Raw genomic sequence first — 18610 nt, 5'->3', positions numbered from 1 at the left:
ATAACCCTCGGCCAGAGCCTGGGATTGTTTCCATAAGTAAAACTCGGAGTTGGTTTTCCTAGGGTAGCTGCTTTCAGTCCTCATTAGGGCTTCTTTCAGGCAAACTGCAAGAAGTGAAATTAGCCTTAATAGAATAACAAAGCCAATGGCGCCTTTATTTTCCTCCGGAAAATAAAGAAAAATGAATAATGGCATTTGCTGTGCACTTCTGCCCACTCCCCTTTTTCCACATTCCTACCCCCCTCCCCTCCCATGTGGTCCCTGGAAGGTGTAGGGCTTTGGAGGGAGGGAGACCCAGTCATGGAAGATGATCTTTCAGGATCCAATTCCTTTTCCAGGATCAAAGTAAAAAAAATTTAAAAAATCTGACTTGTCCAGTTTAGGAAAATTGGGACTTGTACTTGCTACTTTGAGCTTTTCACTTTTATTTTGTCCAGAGAGGGGTGGGGGGTTTCGAGGTAGAGTCTCACTCTAGCCCCGGCTGACATGGAATTCACTATGTAGTCTCAGGGTGGCCTTGAACTCACAGAGCGATCCTCCTACCTCTGCCTCCCTCGGGAGTGCCGGGATTACACAGGCTGTTTGGATGTGTTTCTGGGAGGGAGGAACTCTAATCACAGAGAAACCAGGCGAACAGCCTAGGCTGCTCGAGTCTGCAACCAAAGCTGGACCGCAGGGCAGGGTGGTTCCTGGCTTCTGATTCCTGACCCACCTGGTCACAGGCAGGTGTCTGGGACTGAGGACTTCCTGGTTCACCAAGTCCACGCCCACTCCTTTCCAGCACCTGTATCCCAAAACCCAGGTCCTGATTGCACCCCCTCATTCCCTCACCCCCCACCCCCGCCCCAGAAAATCATATACATCCACCGAGTGGGAAAAATGTGATGCACAAGAGACGAAAAGCCAGAAGCTGCTCAAGGCAGGCACAGCGGCAGATGGTCAACACATCTCCCAGAACCAGAATGCACATTCAGTATTAGACTGTGTTTACTGCAAATATTATATCGTGTTGGGTCTAAGAGAGCCAGGCAAAGAGAGAGGGATGGCGTCCACCAACCTGCCCGTAAGCTGTGGGGCCAACCAGGAGGGACAGAAATGCCCACTTCTTGGTGCTCATTTGGGTAGGTCTTCATTGCTGGCTCTCTGATGTGTGACAGTGGCCAGGCTCAAGCAGCTGTAACATTCCTACATCTGTGACTCACAGCTTTACTATTAATAGCTTGGGTGACCCAGTCGGTCTATAAGTAAAGTCTAAGTCCCCTCTAGCTCCCAGATTGTTTCTTGGGATGGGAGCCGTCGAGGTAGGATCTTACTCTAGAGCTCAGGCTGGCCTGGAATTCACTATGTAATCTCTTGGTGGCCTCTAACTCACGCTGATCCCCTGCCTCTGCCTCCTGAGTGCTGGCATTAAAGTCATGCACCACCATGTCAGATCATCTTTCCTATGGCATGCTTTGGACACATTACTCTTGCCGCCCCCCCCCCCCCATAGTAGCTCTGCTGGGTCGTGTTTTTCCTATGTCAGCAGCCAGCTGGGATATACGCACGGAAGAGCCTTGAAGCGCCCTCCCTCACCTCCATTCACAAAGACGAGCCAGGCAGGAGAGGGGCGCGACCTGAAATGTCGAGAGCCGACAGCTCCGCAGAGTCGCAGAGACAGAGCCCTCGGCATTCTCCAATTTTCACGGCTAAATCTGCACTTGTCTGCTCTCTCCCCTTAATCACTCTCAGCCTTTAAAGAGATGCTGACAAGTAAAGTCAACCGCAGAGAGCTGGAATTAGTTCGCGCTATGAGCAGAGCAGGTGAGCATGTTTTGTCATATGTTTGCTGCATAAATAGATCAGTACCTCACTTAAGCCTGGCTCTCCAAGGCTTTCATGTTATTCAACTGAAAGCTAAAGCACAGTAGAGCTGTGGTAAGATGCTTGCCTCGCATGCATGAGGACCTAACTTCAATCCCAAGTACAACAAGACTAAGCAAATAAGAATACATTAAGCTCTGCAGGGCGTGGTGGCACACGCCTTTACTCCCAGCACTCAGGAGGCAGAGGTAAGAGGATCACCATGAGTTTGGGACAGCCTGAGACTACATGGTGAATTCCAGGCCAGTTTGGGCTAGAGCGAGACCCTATCTTGAAAAAAAAAACAAAAACAAACAAAAAGAACATAAAGTCGGGCGTGGTGGCACGTGCCTTTAGTCCCAGCACTCGGGACGCAGAGGAAGGAGGATTGCTGTGAGTTCAAGCCCCTCCCTGAGACTACATAGTGAACATAGTGAATATAGTGCCTGGTTTAGAGTGAGACCCTACCTCGAAGAACCAAAGAAAAAAAAGAAAAAGAACATAAAGCTACTTTTTCTCCCTTACTCTTTCCTCCCTGCTGGGACATGACAGTAAATTCTATTGGTATCTAGCTCAAGTCCAGTCCTACGTAATTGCTGTAGGTATCAAAAATGCCATTAATTCATACGTGTAGGTACACGTATACGCAGGTGCACATGCATGTGTCAGGCCATAGGTTGACATGTGGAGTCTTTCTCCACTTTATTTACTGAGGCAGGGTCTCTCATTTGAACCCAGGTTCAGCTGGTCTAGCCCATTTGCTCGGGGGTCCCCTATCTCCACCTCCTCATAGGCGGGCCACCATGCCTGCCTGGGCAGTTATAAGGGTGCCAGGCATTGAAACTCAAGACCCGGCCCTTTCATAGGAAGTGTCTTATCCACTGAGTCACTTTCCCTGCCCCAGACGACAGTTTTTAATTATGAGATCTAAGCTCACTAACCAGGCTGGTCTTGCTGCGCTGCACTTCCAAACTTACCTGTCCACCGCTGGGGACAAATTGCCCAGAGAGGTTCTCTGGCAGCCTGGGCGGCAGAGAACAGAGTAACAGCTGGGGTCTATTCGTTTTCAGAGAAAAGGAAACTACTACCCAGTGGTTGGGAGAGAGTTTCCCCCTCCTGGGTTTTCCACGGAAACAATTTTCCTGTACCACCGTCAGTGTGAAGGATAAAAACATCCACTCTGCACTTTCCAGATAGCCGGAGGGTATTGCGCAAGTTATTTTTGGAATGTGGGAAAATAAAACCAAATTGCCTTACGACAGAAGCAAAGTGGAGTTATTTTCTACTTACAGTAAAAGCTGGGGAGGCGGGGAAGGCAGTGAAATATATTTTAAAATGAAATTTGTTCAAGAGAAAGGTGATTTTTTTATTTTTTTTTAAAAAAACCTTATTTCTAAGACAATTTCCAATGACACTATCTCAGTCTCATTCCATTCAAATGAGATAAACCTCTTCAACATGGACACTGACCCAGAGTTTTCCTGACTCACTTCTGCCTTTTCATTCACTCACAAAATTAAGCAAGGATTCTCCATCCGTGGCCAAAGGATAGAGACCGTTCTGTTGGAAGGAAAAGCTTGTTAGCATACAACTACTTTTGGCAAAAATTCAAGCATGCATTATTCGGAAAGAAATGCCAGTTAAGAGGAAAATGTTGCCACCGGAAAAGCAACCTGGAAGACTTCTCTTCGTCACAGCAGCTGTGTCGGGACCCGTCCACTACCCCAGGTCCCCAAAATGTCTAAGGTACCATCCCTCCACACCTCCGCACTCTGGGAAGAAAAAAAAAAAGCCCCAAAGCCTTTCTAGCAGAATCCAGCACAAGAAAACCTCAAGAACGAGTCCCTCATTGGTTCTCTATCAGCCTCACTTCGGACACTCGTGGGACACCCACGGTGTGTCAGTTGCCACACGGACAGAGCAGAAAGGAGGGGAGGACACAGTCCCACTAATAGTGCGGATCATAATACTGGGTGCAGGGCAGTGTTGAACCCCAGCAGGGGAGCCAGCAGAGGAGGTGGGCTGGCCAAGGGAAGAAAGAGAGAAAGGCCATTCCAAAGCAAAGGTCATGGGCAGAAGGTCTCAAGTAGCTCACGCTGGTGGGCATCGGGGAAGCACGTGCTTAGGCAGGCGGGAGGCTCTCCAAGCTACGCTGAGGAGGTGGGGCCTTAGCATGACAGTGGCTAGACGCTTAACCCCATCTGCCTCTTCTCTCTAAATTAACTTTCAAAGTCTTTGGCTGAGTTTCAAAGCTCCCTATGACCCATTTCTAACCACAGTGCCTCCTCCTTCCAAACTAGGCCTTGTTGACAACGTGCATTTCCAGTGCTTAGCAACTGCCTGGCATGGAAGAGATGCCCAGGAAGTGTCTAGGCTTCTTAGTTTATTTATTTTTATTTTTTTAGTTTTTTAATTTTTCGAGGTAGGGTCTCACTCTAGTTCAGGCTGACCTGAAATTCACTACGGAGTCCCAGGGTGGTCTTGAACTCACAGAGATCCTCCAACCTTTCCTACCTTTGAGTGCTGGGATTAAAGGCATGGGCTACCATGCCTGGCTGTTTTCCTAGTTTATTTAAATATCCCTCTGATGGGGACTGGAGAGATTGCTTAGTGGTTAAGGCATTTGCCTGCAAAGCCAAAGGACCTTGATTCTATTCCCCAGGACCCATGTAAGCTAGATACACAAGGGGACGCATGCGCCTGAAGTTTGTTTGCAGTGGCTAGAGGCCCTGGTACACCCATTCTCTCTCCCCACCCACCCCCTCTCTCATGTAAATAAATAAAAATAAAGTTTAAAAAAGTTTTTAATATCCCTCTGGTGAATGATATGATAGGATCTCCATACAAATCGCACACATAGCATTTTGTTTGTATATATATTTGTAGATGGTGAGTATGTGTGTGCACGTGTGTGCATGTGTGAGCAAGCACATATATGAAGATGTGCATATATGTGCTCATACGTATGGGAGACAGAGGTCCACATTAGGTGTCTTCCTCAATCACTGTCCATTTGATTTATTGAGACAGGGTCTCTCGCTGAACCTCCAACTCACCTCTCCAGTGCTGGGGTTACAGGTGAACACAACCATGCCTGGCATTCTGTGTGGGTGCTAGGGACCCAAACTCAGGTCTTCGTGCTTGCATGACAAGCACTTTACCAGCTGAGTCATCTCTCCAACAACCACCCCCGTACAGCCTTTGGAAAACCACAACCCATTTGGAATTGGCTCATCCTTCTGCAGTCATGGCTCCATGTCTACCACTAGGCTCTTGGCTTAAAAGGTAAAGAAGGTTTCATGCATTTCCACCTCCAAGAGTGTGCTGTGCAGACCTCCAAGGAAAGACATGCTGGGGTGCTTAAAATGCAGGTACCTGGCCCTCACCCCAGATCTGGTAATGCCATGGGGATGAGGCCTGAGCTGCAGCCAGCTCCCTCGGTGACTGAGGGTTGGATTCCCCTGTACTCACATAAGCCAGATGCATAAGGTGGCGCATGTGTCTGGAGTTAGTTTGCATTGGCTCGAGGCCCTGGTGTGTCCATTCTCTCTATATATCTGCCTCTTTCCCTCTCTCTCATAAATAAATAAATAAATAAAATATTAAAAAGAAAACAAGTGCTGGGGAGATGATACAGCAGTCAAGAACACTTGTCACTTAAGGGTGAAAGGCTTTCAGACTGGAGGCAGCCAAGTTTGACTACCGAAAATCCACACAAAAGGCTGGGCATGACCATACACATCTGCAACCCCAGTCTACAGTGGGACAGAGACCACAGCATCACTGGGGAAGCAACTTCAGTTGAAGGAAAGACACAGTTTCAAGGAAAGAGGTGGATGCTTGATGAGAGAAGGACACCTGACCTTCTCCTCTGGCCTCCACACACAGGGGAATGGGGTACATACATCTGCACACGCATGTGCATACAACACCACAACTCATACACACCACACAGATCACCACCACATAAGACATGCGCGCGCGCACGCACACACACACACACACACACACACACACACACACACACACTTCCAATTTACTACTAGCTTTCTCTTTCGCCTTAGGTAGAAATATAGTTATTAGGCTATAAAAACAATCGCTTCCTATCAGGTACAGTTAAAATGCCTTCCCTAACATTGACTACCACCAGGGCTCTGAACTTGCCTATAGTGCAAGGAGAAATTTACTTGTTTCTTTTGGATAAAGATGGTGAGCTCTCAAGGACAGGGCCATCTGTTAGCTATCTGTACTCACAAAGCAACAGACATAAACTACGAAGGCACTATTTGGTGAGTGCTACGTGTTTTAGTCACCGTTTCCTCGTTGTAACAAACACTGAGAGAAGCAAGAGAAAAGGTAGACTTGAGCAGGTTTCAGACTGTGGACTGTGGGCCCCGTTGCTTTGGGGCCTGTGGTAGGGACTCAATGACAGAGCTAGAAGGTCTCACCTCATGGGTATGACTGCTAAGAGACTGGGTCCACAGTTCCCTTGCAGGGCAATGACCCCCAATGATGGGAAGATCTTCCACCAGACTAGGGCCTTTGAATATAGGGACTTTGGGGACATATTCCAGATGCAAATGCAGCACCAAAAGATAAATGTTGATAGCTTACCATACAACAAGTCAAAATTCTGAAACAGTATTCACTTTCAAAAATCAAATAGACAGGGCTGGAGAGATGGCTTAGCGGTTAAGCGCTTGCCTGTCAAGCCTAAGGACCCCGGTTCGAGGCTCAATTCCCCAGGACCCACGTTAGCCAGATGCACAAGGGGCGCAGACGTCTGGAGGGTCTTTGCAGTGGCTAGAGGCCCTGGCGTGCCCATTCTCTATCTATCTGTCTGCCTCTTTCTCTCTCTGTCTGTCACTCTCAAATAAATAAATAAATAAAATAAAATAGACAGATTCAAAAATCCAACTCCAGCAAATTAAAAGGAAACTCATGATAAAAATCAGTTTAGCAATTGCTTGAAAGCATTTGCCAAGATGCAAACCAGTAATTATCTTGGAGAGAAAGCATGCTGGAAAGGAACTTAATCAAGTAGTCACCTCAGTGACTGTCCCTCAGCTATGACTCGGGTCAGCATTTACAGAGTGCCAATCTTGTGTCAGCTTGCTTACGATCATCACCCCACAGAGTCCCGCAGACATCTGGATGAAGTACACGTTATGACACTTTATACCTGAATATAATCGGACTTGTTCCAAGCTCTGCCCTGGTGTACCTGGATTTTCCCTCAACTGGAGGTTGTTACAGAACCTCCCCATTCTCATTCCCTGACTACACTCCCCCACCCACACATCCACATATACATATGCACATAGAGGCAAATACACACACTTGCGTGTGCATGCAGGTGCGCGCTTACACAGACACACACACACACAATTTCTTTGGTATTTCCAAAAGACCCGCTGGGGTGAAAATGATACTGCATTGTGCCCTGTGTGTAAAATAATCTTCCTTCCTGATACTTTATCCTTCATTTGTTCTTTGACCTTCATGTAATGGGATCTGTCAAGTGAATGGTATCACTTGGCCTGCTGGGTTCATCCTCAGCTAGAGAGTGGAAAAGGAGCCTAGATCCACACAAGTCTTTTCCAGTGCAGTTCAATCACCCATTCTGTCCCAGGAAATGGCATTTCTGTGGTTTGTATAAAGAGTTAAAAATTTGTTTTCTTGGCTACAGAATTTTGTGAGAAGGACAAAGTCCGCATGTCTCTTCCCAGCCCTCACTTGGCCTCATGACGCTCCTCATTATGCCCTGGCAGCCTTCCAGAAAAGAGCCCTTTCTCATTCTCCTGGGACATTTCAGTCACCACCTGAGGGACAAGCCAAGTCAAACAAGCAACATGGGCAGCCATCGCTCCACTCAGAGACCACAGGAAGGTTGGTGCTGTCTAAAGAGTTTCTCCAGTCCTTAGTACCCAGACAGAAGGGGCCAGGCAACCCATACTCTGCTGTGGAAAAACACTGTGACCTGTATGCACAGAAAGGCACACACGGGGACTGGAGAGATGGCTTAGAGTTTAAGTCACTTGCCTTCAAAGTCTAAGGACTCAGGTTCAATCCCCCAGGACCCAGGTAAGCCAGATGCACAAGGTAGCACAGGCTTTAGGAATTTGTCTGCAGTGGCTAGTGGTCCTGGTATGCCCAATCTCTCTCCCTGCAGTAAATAAATAATTTTTTTGTTTTTGGTTTTTCGCGGTAGGGTGGTCTTGAACTCACAGCGATCCTCCTCCCCTCTGCCTCTCGAGTGCTGGGATTGAAGGTGTGCGCCACGGCTTAGATGCAATATTTTTAAAAGGCATACATGGAGATGAAAATGAAAGTCACGAAACACCCTTGTCCAGCATGGTTACAAAATTGCACAGATAGGCCTTTGACCCCCTCCGGTCTGGCCTCTTGCCAGCAGTGATCGTACTAAGCCACAGTGGCCACACTGCATGCTGTGGCCTTGGGCACATTTTTTTCCCCCTCTGTGGGGGATTCGGCAATCTCATCTGCAAGTGGTAGCAACATTCTCCCCTGGACAGGGCCAGCTCCCTGAGTGTGTGGCCTGTGCAGGCTGTGCCACAGAGACCTTTGCAATGATAAAGCCTCTCCACTTCTGCCTTTTAAGCGAAGCCCTAGGGCACAGCGGGGCGCACGCATGGCAAGGTGAGGTGATGCGCCTGTCTTAAGTGCTGCTCGTTCCCACGGGCTGTCTGAACGGTCCACGAGCACCAAACCGCAGCGGAGCCTCAGCGCAAGAGCATCCAGGAATTCCGCAAAGCGAAGACAAAGGAAGAAGGCTACATCCGTGACTGGACAGACAGAGACACCAAGCGTTCATGTCCCAGTCAAACAATTTTCCAGAAAGAAGGCAAGCAAGCCCTGTCCTGTCCACTACATCCATATTCCTTCCCGGATCGGCCAGCCACGTGTGCAGAAGGTGCAGGGGTTAAGCAATGAAACTGGTCTCTGACCACGGGGCAACTTCCAGCTGTGAGTGAGTTCCAGGGACCCCCCTGCCCTTACTCTCCACAGGGGTCCTTTACCCCTTCCAGCTCCCCACATGGCAGGAGCTCCTTGAACTTTCTTCTCTCTTTCTTTCCATGCTTTTTTCCAGGCCCTCCACATGGGATCTCTAGCCACTTGAGTGCCTTTCCTTGGCTCTGTACTTCCCTCAATAAATATAATAATTTAATAATGATCCTTCTCAGTCTTTTTTTTTTTAATTCAATTCTTTGATTAAAATTAGAAATAAGGGCTGGAGATATGGCTTAGTGGCTAAGGCAATTGCCCAGGAAGCCTAAGGACCCATGTTTGATCTCTCGTCAGATCCTACGTAAGCCACATGCATAACCGTGGCACAAGCGCAAGGTTGTACATATGCACTAGGTGGCACACACGGCTGGAGTTTGCTGGAGCATCAGTTCTCTTTCGCTCTCTCATTCTCTCACGCTGTCTTTCACTATAAAAAAAATTAGAAGAAAACCTAGGATTTGGGGTTCAAGGACTTTCTTGGACCTTGAGCCACCCTGTTTTACTTCCTCTCTCATCAAATAAGTAAATAATACCATATATATATATATATATATATATATATACATATATATATATGTATACACACACACACACACATATACATTATATATGTATGGAAACGTCAAATAAAATCCATTTTATGATAGCTAATATATACTAATAAAAATGTAAAACATTTAAGTTGTTTATTTATTTGAGAGAGAGAGGGAAAGAGGCACATAGAGAGAAAGAGAATGGGCATGCCAGAGCCTTTAGTCACTGCAAATGAACTCCAGGCACATGTGATCCCTTGAGCATCTGGCTTATGTGGGCCCTGAGGGGAACTGAGTCGGAGTCCTTAGGCTTTGCAGGCAAATACCTTAACTGCTAAGCCATTTCCCCAGCCCAAAATGTAATTTATTTTTGTTTATTTTTATTTATTCATTTGAGAGCAACAGATAGAAAAAGAGGCAGAGAGAAAGTGAGAGCAAGACACACACACACAGAGAAAGAGAGAGAGAGAGAGAGAATGGGCACGCTAGGGCCTCCAGCCACTGCAAATGAACTCCAGATGCGTGTGCCCCTGTGGTGGTTTGATTCAGGTGTCCCCCATAAACTTAGGTGTTCTGAATGCTAGGTTCCCAGCTGATGGAGATTTGGGAATTAATGCCTCCTGGAGGGAGTGTATTGTTGGGGGTGGGCTTATGGGCTTTATAGCCAGTTTCCCCATGCCAGTGTTTGGCACACCCTTCTGTTGCTGTGGCCCATCTTATGTTGGCCAGGGGGTGATGTCCACCCTCTGCTCATGCCATCGTTTCCCCTGCCATCGTGGAGCTTCCCCTCAAGCCTGTAAGCCAAAATAAATCTCTTTCTCCCAGAAGCTACTCTTGGTTGGGTGATTGCTACCAGCAATGTGAACCGGACTGCAACAGCCCCCTTGTGCATCTGGCTAACATGGGTCCTGGGAAATTGAGCCTCGAACGGGGGTCCTTAGGCTTCACAGACAAGCGCTTAACCACCACTAAGCCATCTCTCCAGCCCCTCAATTTCACTTCTTACTTCTTTTACTTAAAAGTTTACATTTTTCGACCTGGAGAGATGGCTTAGTGATTAAGGCACTTGCCTGCAAAGCCTAAGGACCTTAGTTCAATTTCCTAGTACCCACATACAGTCAGCTGCACTAAGTGGCACATGCATCTGGAGTTCATTTGCAGCAGCTACAGGTCCTAGTGCCCCCCTCTCTCCTTCCTTACAAGAAATAAAATATTTCAAAAAAAAAAAAAGAAAAGAAAAGAAACTAAAACCACTGAGTTAGTTTTATGTATCATTTCCACTGTTCTTGAAAGAATGAAGTACTTATATGCATTAATAATCTATGAAATACAAAGTACATAATTTTAGTGATTCCATGAATGAATTAAATGCTCTTGTATTTGCATTAAGATGAAAGGAAGAATTTATGTTAAGAATTTAAATTTTAAATTTCATTTTAATAACATTGAATCACAAAACACTACGAGTTGAAAGAGCATCAAAGAATGAAGAAAAATTACCTCTAATGGAACACATTACTGCACTGCAAATAAGGACTCCTGTCCCACCACACTGTCCTGGACCTTGTACAGCATGTCCCTGCCCTGGTGGGAAAAGGAGGAGGAGGAGTGCTTCAAGAAAGGGCCAGGCAAGGGCTGGAGAGATGGCTTAGCGGTTAAGCGCTTGCCTATGAAGCCTAAGGACCCCAGTTCGAGGCTCAGTTCCCCAGGTCCCATGTTAGCCAGATGCACAAGGGGGATCATGCGTCTGGAGTTCGTTTGCAGAGGCTGGAAGCCCTGGCGTGCCCATTCTCTCTCTCCCTCTCTCTGTCTTTCTCTCTGTGTCTGTCGCTCTCAAATAAATAAATAAAATTAAAAAAAAAAAAAAAAAAAGGCCAGGCATGGAGAAGGAACGTAATTGTCAACTGTCACTTAGTTTCTTCTGGCTTCCTCAATTTACAACAAAATAGGATACTAAAAAAAAAAAAAACAAAAAACACTGCAACATTTGGGCTAGAGAGAGAGCTTAGCAGTTAAAGCACTTGCCTACAAAGCCAAAGGACCCAGGTTTGATTCCCCAGGACCTACATAAAGCAGATGCACAAGGTAGCCATGCAAGGTCTGGAGTTAGGCACATGCTTCTGCAGTTTCTTTGCAGTGACTAGAGTCCCTGGTACACCCATTCTCTTTCTACCTGCCTCTCTCTTTCTCTTTCCCTTTCTCAAATAAATAAGATATTATTAAAAAAACTGCAAAATAGGGCTGGAGAGATGGCTCAGCAGTTAAGGTGCTTGCCTGCAAAGCCTAATGACTGGACCATGTAAAGCCAGATGCACAAAGTGGCACATATATCTGGAATTCCATTAGTAGCAGTTGGAGGCCATTCTCTCTCTCCCTCCCTCCCCCCCCCCTCTCTTTCTGTCTCTCTCTGCTTGCAAATAAATAAAATATGATTAAAAAAAACTATTTAAAAAAGCTGTAAAATTCAAGCTTACAAAACTATTTTAGCCTATAGGGAACCCTTGATAATGCCAAAGCTTAGAATCTTACCTGTAACACCATAACGAATCTGGCCAGAGTGCTATGCTCTTAGACTTCTGTTATGAATGAGGAAAGGTAATGTAGAGTTGAGTGTGGTGGCTCATACATTTAATCCCAGCACTCAGGATACTAAAATAGGAGGATTGCCATGAATTTGAAGTCCGAGTGAGTTTCAGGACAGCTTGGGCTACAGTGAGACGCTGCCTCAAAAAACAACAACGGGGACTGGAGAGATGGCTTAGCAGTTAAGCACTTGCCTGTGAAGTCTAAGGACCCTGGTGTGAGGCTCAGTTCCCTAGGACCCACGTTAGCCAGATGCACAAGGGGACGCATGCATCTGTAGTTCATTTGCAGTGGCTGGAGGCCCTGGAGCGCCCATTCTTTGTCTCTCTATCTGCCTCTTTCTCTCTTTGTCTGTTGCTCTCAAATAAATAAAAATAAACAAAAAAAAATTGTTTAAATGGGGGCCTGGAGAGATGGTTTAGTGGTTAAGGCTTTTGCCTGCAAAGCCAAAGGATCTTGGTTTGACTCTCCATAAGCCAGATGCATGAGGGGGTGCATGAATCTGGAGGTCATTGGCAGTGGTTGGAGGCCCTGGCATGCCCACTCTCTCCCTCTCTCAAATAAATAAATAAAATATATTTAAAAACAATAACAGAAGAGATGAATTAAAATACATGCAGGTATGCAAATAATGGAATAAAAAGGCTAGCAATAAACAATAAATTCAGTTACATATGAAATGATGTCATAGCTCTGGATGACAGATACAGAAGGGAATGAAGACATGAGCTGGGAACTAAAGGAAACAGTTTTTATCACGACCCCAACTCAGGAGGTAGGTGGAGAGAAGAGCCGAGTGTTCCTCTGGTCCTGGTTTCACAGCAGGGAGGACTTGCCAGTCTGAGCACCTCACAGACATTATCTCAGATCACACCATCCAATTGCTTCAGCTTTGCTTAGAGATTATGCAAACGCTCATCACTGTTTTTCTACCCCAGTTCCCACTTCTTGGACTTGATAAGATAAAAAGTACAAAGGCAAATATATCTTTAGGCTTTTTTGAGAAAAGAAAAGACACATATCCTTGACATTTTACTGACTATAATCAGATTCTTAGTGCAAAAAGAAAAAGATCACCATTGTTAATAATTCACTTATACCTAGCATTTCCTAAGCATCTTCAAGAGATTGGTGAATAAAAACCAAGGTGATACACTGGTTCTAAGAATAGCTACAAATGGTTTCAATTTATCTTGCACTTATGAAAATGACACAGAATTCTCATGACAAGTCTCTCATATTCCCAGGTGTAGGAATATGCTTTAAGCCGGGTGTGGTGGCACACTCCTTTAATCCCAGCACTTGGAAGGCAACGGTAGAAGGACCACCATGAGTTCGAGGCCACCCTGAGACTACACAGTAAATTTCAGGTCATCCTGGACTAGAGTAAATTCCTACTTTGAAAAACAAAACAAAACAAAAACAAACAAACAAAAAGGAATATGCTTTAGGTGGTTAAGGCATTTGCCTGAGAAGCCTAAGGACCCCCAGTTCTATTCCCCAAGACCCACATAAGCGAGATGCACAAGGTGACACATACGTCTGGAGTTCATTTGCAGTGGCTAGAGGCCCCCGACACACCCATTCTCTATCTACCTCTTCCTCCCCCCCTCTCAAATACATAAATTAAATATATATTTTTAAAGAAGCACATGCTTTAGGAGGCCTTGCCCAGCCATCTGTCTTCTGTCCTCCTTTGAGAAGACACTGAACCATGACTTCTCCTTGACCAGAAACAACTGCAGACACTGAACCAGAAAGACCCCTTATCGGCTGGCCAAGTCTAGATCCTATCTTAAAAAGGATGAAATGGGCAATTATGTATTTAAATTTTCATTCCTAAAAACCCAAAGTCACAAAATATTTACATACCTACATCCATCTCAGTCTGTATTAAAAGAAAAAGGCCAGTGTTGGGTAGATGGCCGAGTTGTTAAAGGTGGTGCCCATGTAAAGCCCAATGGCCATGTGAAGCCCGGTGACGTAAGTGGCACCTGTGCCTAGAATTCATTGGCATGGCAAGAGGCTCTGGTGCACCATTTCTTCTGTCTCTCTTGCGTGTGCGCATGCTTTCCTTACAAATAATTTTAAAATGTTTCAGAGTAAAGAGGATGAAAAGAAGGCTCAGTGATAAAGGCGCCTGCTTACAAAGCCTAAAGACCCAGTTTTGATTCCCCAGTACCCACATGAAGCCAAAATGGTGTATGCATCTGGAGTTCATCTGCAATGGCAAAAAGTCCTGGAGTACTCTCATTCATAAATTAAATAAATAAATAAATCTGACAGAGAGGGGGGGGGGACACCAGACCAAGGAAAGGCATTAAAGGCCATATGTACAATAGGATATGAGTATAAAATGATTTATTCCTATAGAAGTTGATGAATGTCTGGTCATAACACCCCCCCAAGACATAATTTATGAGAGAGTTCTTAGTACTGACCCCAATGAATGCTCACTTACACATTTTTAACATTTAAAAAAATGTATGTATGTATTTATCTGAGAGGGAGAAAGAGGCAGAGAAAGAGAGAGAGGAGGGAGGAAGAGAATGGGTGTGCCAGGGCCTCTAACCATGGCAAACAAACTCCAGACACATGAGCCACCGTATATACCTGGCTTTATGTGGATACTGGGGAATCGAGCTTGAGTCCTTTAGCTTTGCTGACAAGCTCCTTAACTGCTGAGCCTTCCCTCTAGCCCTCATTTACACATTTTAAAGGAAGAAACTAGTCGGGCGTGGTGGCGCACGCCTTTAATCCCAACACTAGGGAGGCAGAGGTAGGAGGATCGCCATGAGTTCAAGGCCACCCTGAGACTCCATAGTGAATTCCAGGTCAGCCTGACCCAGAGTGAGACCCTACCTTGAAAAACCAAAAAAAAAAAAAAAAAAAAAAAAAAAAGAGGAAGAAACGAAAAAGAAACAGGAAGAAAAATGTAAACCCAGTGTGCATGCTTACAAATTCCATGGCATTTGCAAAATAAAATGATCCAATTAATCATTGATTCTGCTGAGAGCAAATACTCATGAGCTTGCTTTGAAGATGGAAAGAGCTGCATGCTGCTTCAATGTGACCAAAGATTCTGCTAGTGCTCTGTGCCATGAGCCAAGTTGGCTGCCCGTCTGAAAGAGTTGTATGAGGTCATTTTTTTACCCTTCATTCCTCTTACCATGCCTAGCAAGATGGAAAACAATTCTGCTTATGTACTGGATTTGTTGGGGTTTGGGAGAAATCAGGAGGATAGAAAGGGAAGTAGTTAGAATGTAAATTCTTCTTAGATAGGATCTGAATTATATACAATATTTTTTCCTTTCCTGAATAAAAACACGCTGAGAGCCCTGAGCGCTTAATAATAGGCTTCACTGGATATACATTTCTACACAGGAAAAAAATTAACTAAGCCATAAAAATCATACTCAGCCACAGTTGAGACCCAGCCAGGTGAGCAAAACTCGAAAGAGAATGAAACAGAAAACTTCTTCCTAAAATCTACAGCACTCCCAGCATCGCCTCTGAGGGGCTGAGGGTGATAGAGAGATGAGAGATGTAACCTCAGCCCTCTGGGAGATTCATTCTAGTAAGAGAAACAGCCCAAGTTCTTCAATGACTCTAAAGCGAAATGGGAAAGGAGTCAGAGATACTGAGAAAATACTCTGCCGGCTTGAAGAAGCAGTGCTTGCTGCTCACTTGGCACAAAAGATATAAAGAAAAGCTTCAAGTACCATGTGGTCTTCCCCAGCTACAGAAAGAGCCACTGAACACTGATGGGCTGAACATCTTTCCACCAGCAGCAGCTACACATAAAAATTGACCTGGGAGCCTGGAAAGAAAACTCAGTGGTAGGGGCTGGAGAGATGGCTTAGCAGGTAAAGGCATTTGCTTGCAAAAATCAAAGGATCTCGGTTCCATTCCCCAGCACTCATGTAAGCCAGATGCTCAAGGGACGCATGCATCTGGAGTTCGTTTGCAGTGGCTGCAGGCCCTGGCCCGCCCATTCTCTCCCTCTCTCTTTCTCTCTCTCTCAAATAATATATATACATATGTATATGTATATATATGTATACACACACACACATATGTAACAACAACAAAAAAAACCTCAGTGGTAAAGGTGCTTACTTGCACAGCCTGATGGCCCAAGTTTGATTCCCTAGTACCTACATAGAGCCAGTTGCACAAAGTGGAGCCTAAATCTGCAGTTCAATTACAGTGGCAAGAGACCCTGTATGCCTGTTCTCTTTCTCTCTCTTTTTTTTTTCCCCTCTCTCTCTCCTTCATAAAATAATAAAAAAGAAAGAAAGAAAGAAAGAAAGATAAAGAAATGTGTTGGCAGGCTTCAGTCACAAGACATTGAGATAGCACGCTGGAACTGAGATGGAAGCCAGCTCCCGGCTGGCTAATTGTGATAATGCTAGAAAGCCCTTTATGGGCTGCTGGGGAATGAAAGTTGCCAACAGTTTGAACAAGCAGTGGATCTTGCAAGCTACTAAATCAAGGAGCCAGGCAAAATGAACCCACTGGTACAACTGTGGCATATAAGTTATAGGGACAATTAACTGCTCTCTGATTAGATTTGAGGCCCATTCAGTGGGAGGGAACTCATGCCTAATACTGAGATCCAAGTCAGAAGTCTATGGCTTGGAAGGTCATAGACCCCAGAGGGAAGCTTCCACAGTTCGTTGGCCAACTAGAGAAGTAATGCCCATCAAACGTGCTGCTCTCATTGTTGGTTATCTTGGAATCTGCTTTTTTACAGGCAGCAGCAAATACCAGGGAGACCCGAGACCCATCAGAATGACAGGAAGAGAAAGCCAAGTGCCCAGCGTGAGACACGTCGTCTCTATGTCTCTACAACACCCACCCGGCCCAGGAGACATCACAGGGGGAGAGTCTGATTATAGTGCTGCTCTCATGGCTAGCCAGAAAACCTTCTCCAAGGAGACTCAAAACTCATCAAAGCAGAAAATAAGAGGCTGCCAAGAGTTCAGCACTGAAGGAAACTTCTAACACGCCCTCCAAGGCTCAGGAAATATTGCAGAAGAGGGGATGGAAAGAATGCAAGAGCCACAGGGTGAAAAAGTGTGCTGTGAGGCACTGCTCCTCCCACAGGAATTGACTGGTACATTCATGACCCCACAGTGATAATGGGTCCCCCCACTAAAGAGAGCCCTCAGTGAATGGGGAGGTAGAGAGGGGACACAAGAGGATAACCCCATGGAAATATGACCAATTTGCAATATGTTCATAATTTGACTTCCAAGTGAAATTATGACATATGAAAAAGGAAATGTATTGAAAATATTTGCTTCCATCCTTATTAAACCCTCAAATGGGCCAGTGGAGCTTTGATCCGTTTGCTCAAGCTCAGGTGAACTCTTACTAACTAAGTGAACATGACACCCTATGTCCATCAAGTACAACAGTGGACTAATGTGACCTCAACAAACAGATAGCTAGAGCCTGACAGTCCCCTTTAAGGACAAGTCTGGCCTGAGAGAGGATAGGAGATGAACCCATCCAGCGACACACTGGAATCACAGGGCAGCACTTCAAGGGAAAAAATACTGATATGAAAGGGAACTGGGAATTGTCCCACTAGACCAGAATATTTGAGTGATGTCAAAAATAACTTTACAAACTATGTGGGTCATGATGGACAGAAAGGGAGTGGGCGGGATGCTGGCAGTGGCCTCATGAACTTGACCTTTCTTCCCAAGCCTGTTTTTATCCCATGGAGACTCATGCTAGGTCCTGAGAATTCTTCTCCACCCGGGCTGAGCACAGGCCTCTGTGAACGCTCTTCCTGGTGCTGTGAGTCAAAACAGCCCCTTACGTACTTGGATGAATTTCAGTTGCTATCTGTTGCTACCGAACTTGGATGAGGAAAGAGTTCTAATGAAGAAAGAAAGAAATTTTAAGGGATACAGTAAGGCATTCACAACATAGGACAAGAGAAACTAGGTAAATAATGTCTTGGATTAAAACTTTAGCTTCACACACAAAAAAGAAGAAAACAAAACACCTTAGCTTCCTTTACTTACTTATGTACACAGACCAGTAAGCTGGGAGAACAGACTTAAGTTGTTTTCTTCTTAATGAATGGCTGTTTTGTTTTTAATCTTTATTTATTGATTCTCCACCACCCATATGACGCCAAGTGCGGCGCTGTCAACTATATAATCCCAGCAGTGGGGAAGGCAGGGCGGAACCCTAGGAACTTCCTGGCTAGCTAGTGTAGTTGAATTGATGACCTCTACGCTCAGTCAGAGACCCTGTCTCAAAGAATAAGGTAGAGAGTAACTGAGGAAGGCCCCTGGCCCACGCCACACACCCCCAACCCACATGTACGCATGCCAACCTTCCCCGCATGTGAACATGCATAAACACATGCAAACACACCACGTACACAGCATAAAAAAAGACGCCAAACCAGGAAGTTCTCTAACAAGGTAGGTCACTCGTGATGAGGTTCAAAATAAAATTCAAACCACAAAACAATGCCAACTGGTGCAATTCAACAAACAAACTGTCTTGACCTCAGATTTTTGTTGGTTTGTTTGTTTGTTTGTTTGTCTTTTGAGGTAGGGTTTTGCTCTAGCCCAGGCTGACCTGGAGTTCACTAT

At 45.4% G+C, this 18610-nt stretch overlaps 1 protein-coding gene across 7 annotated transcripts in view; it reads right to left on the bottom strand.

The window, feature by feature from the left end:
• The window catches only part of Ablim1 (actin binding LIM protein 1), a 355181-nt gene that overhangs the window by 201804 nt on the left and 134767 nt on the right, over positions 1–18610 (bottom strand). The window lies entirely within an intron of this gene.

Source organism: Jaculus jaculus, chromosome 1 (genome assembly GCF_020740685.1).
Source record: "Jaculus jaculus isolate mJacJac1 chromosome 1, mJacJac1.mat.Y.cur, whole genome shotgun sequence".
Classification (NCBI taxonomy): domain Eukaryota; kingdom Metazoa; phylum Chordata; class Mammalia; order Rodentia; family Dipodidae; genus Jaculus; species Jaculus jaculus.
This window is presented reverse-complemented; position numbering and strand designations above follow the sequence as displayed.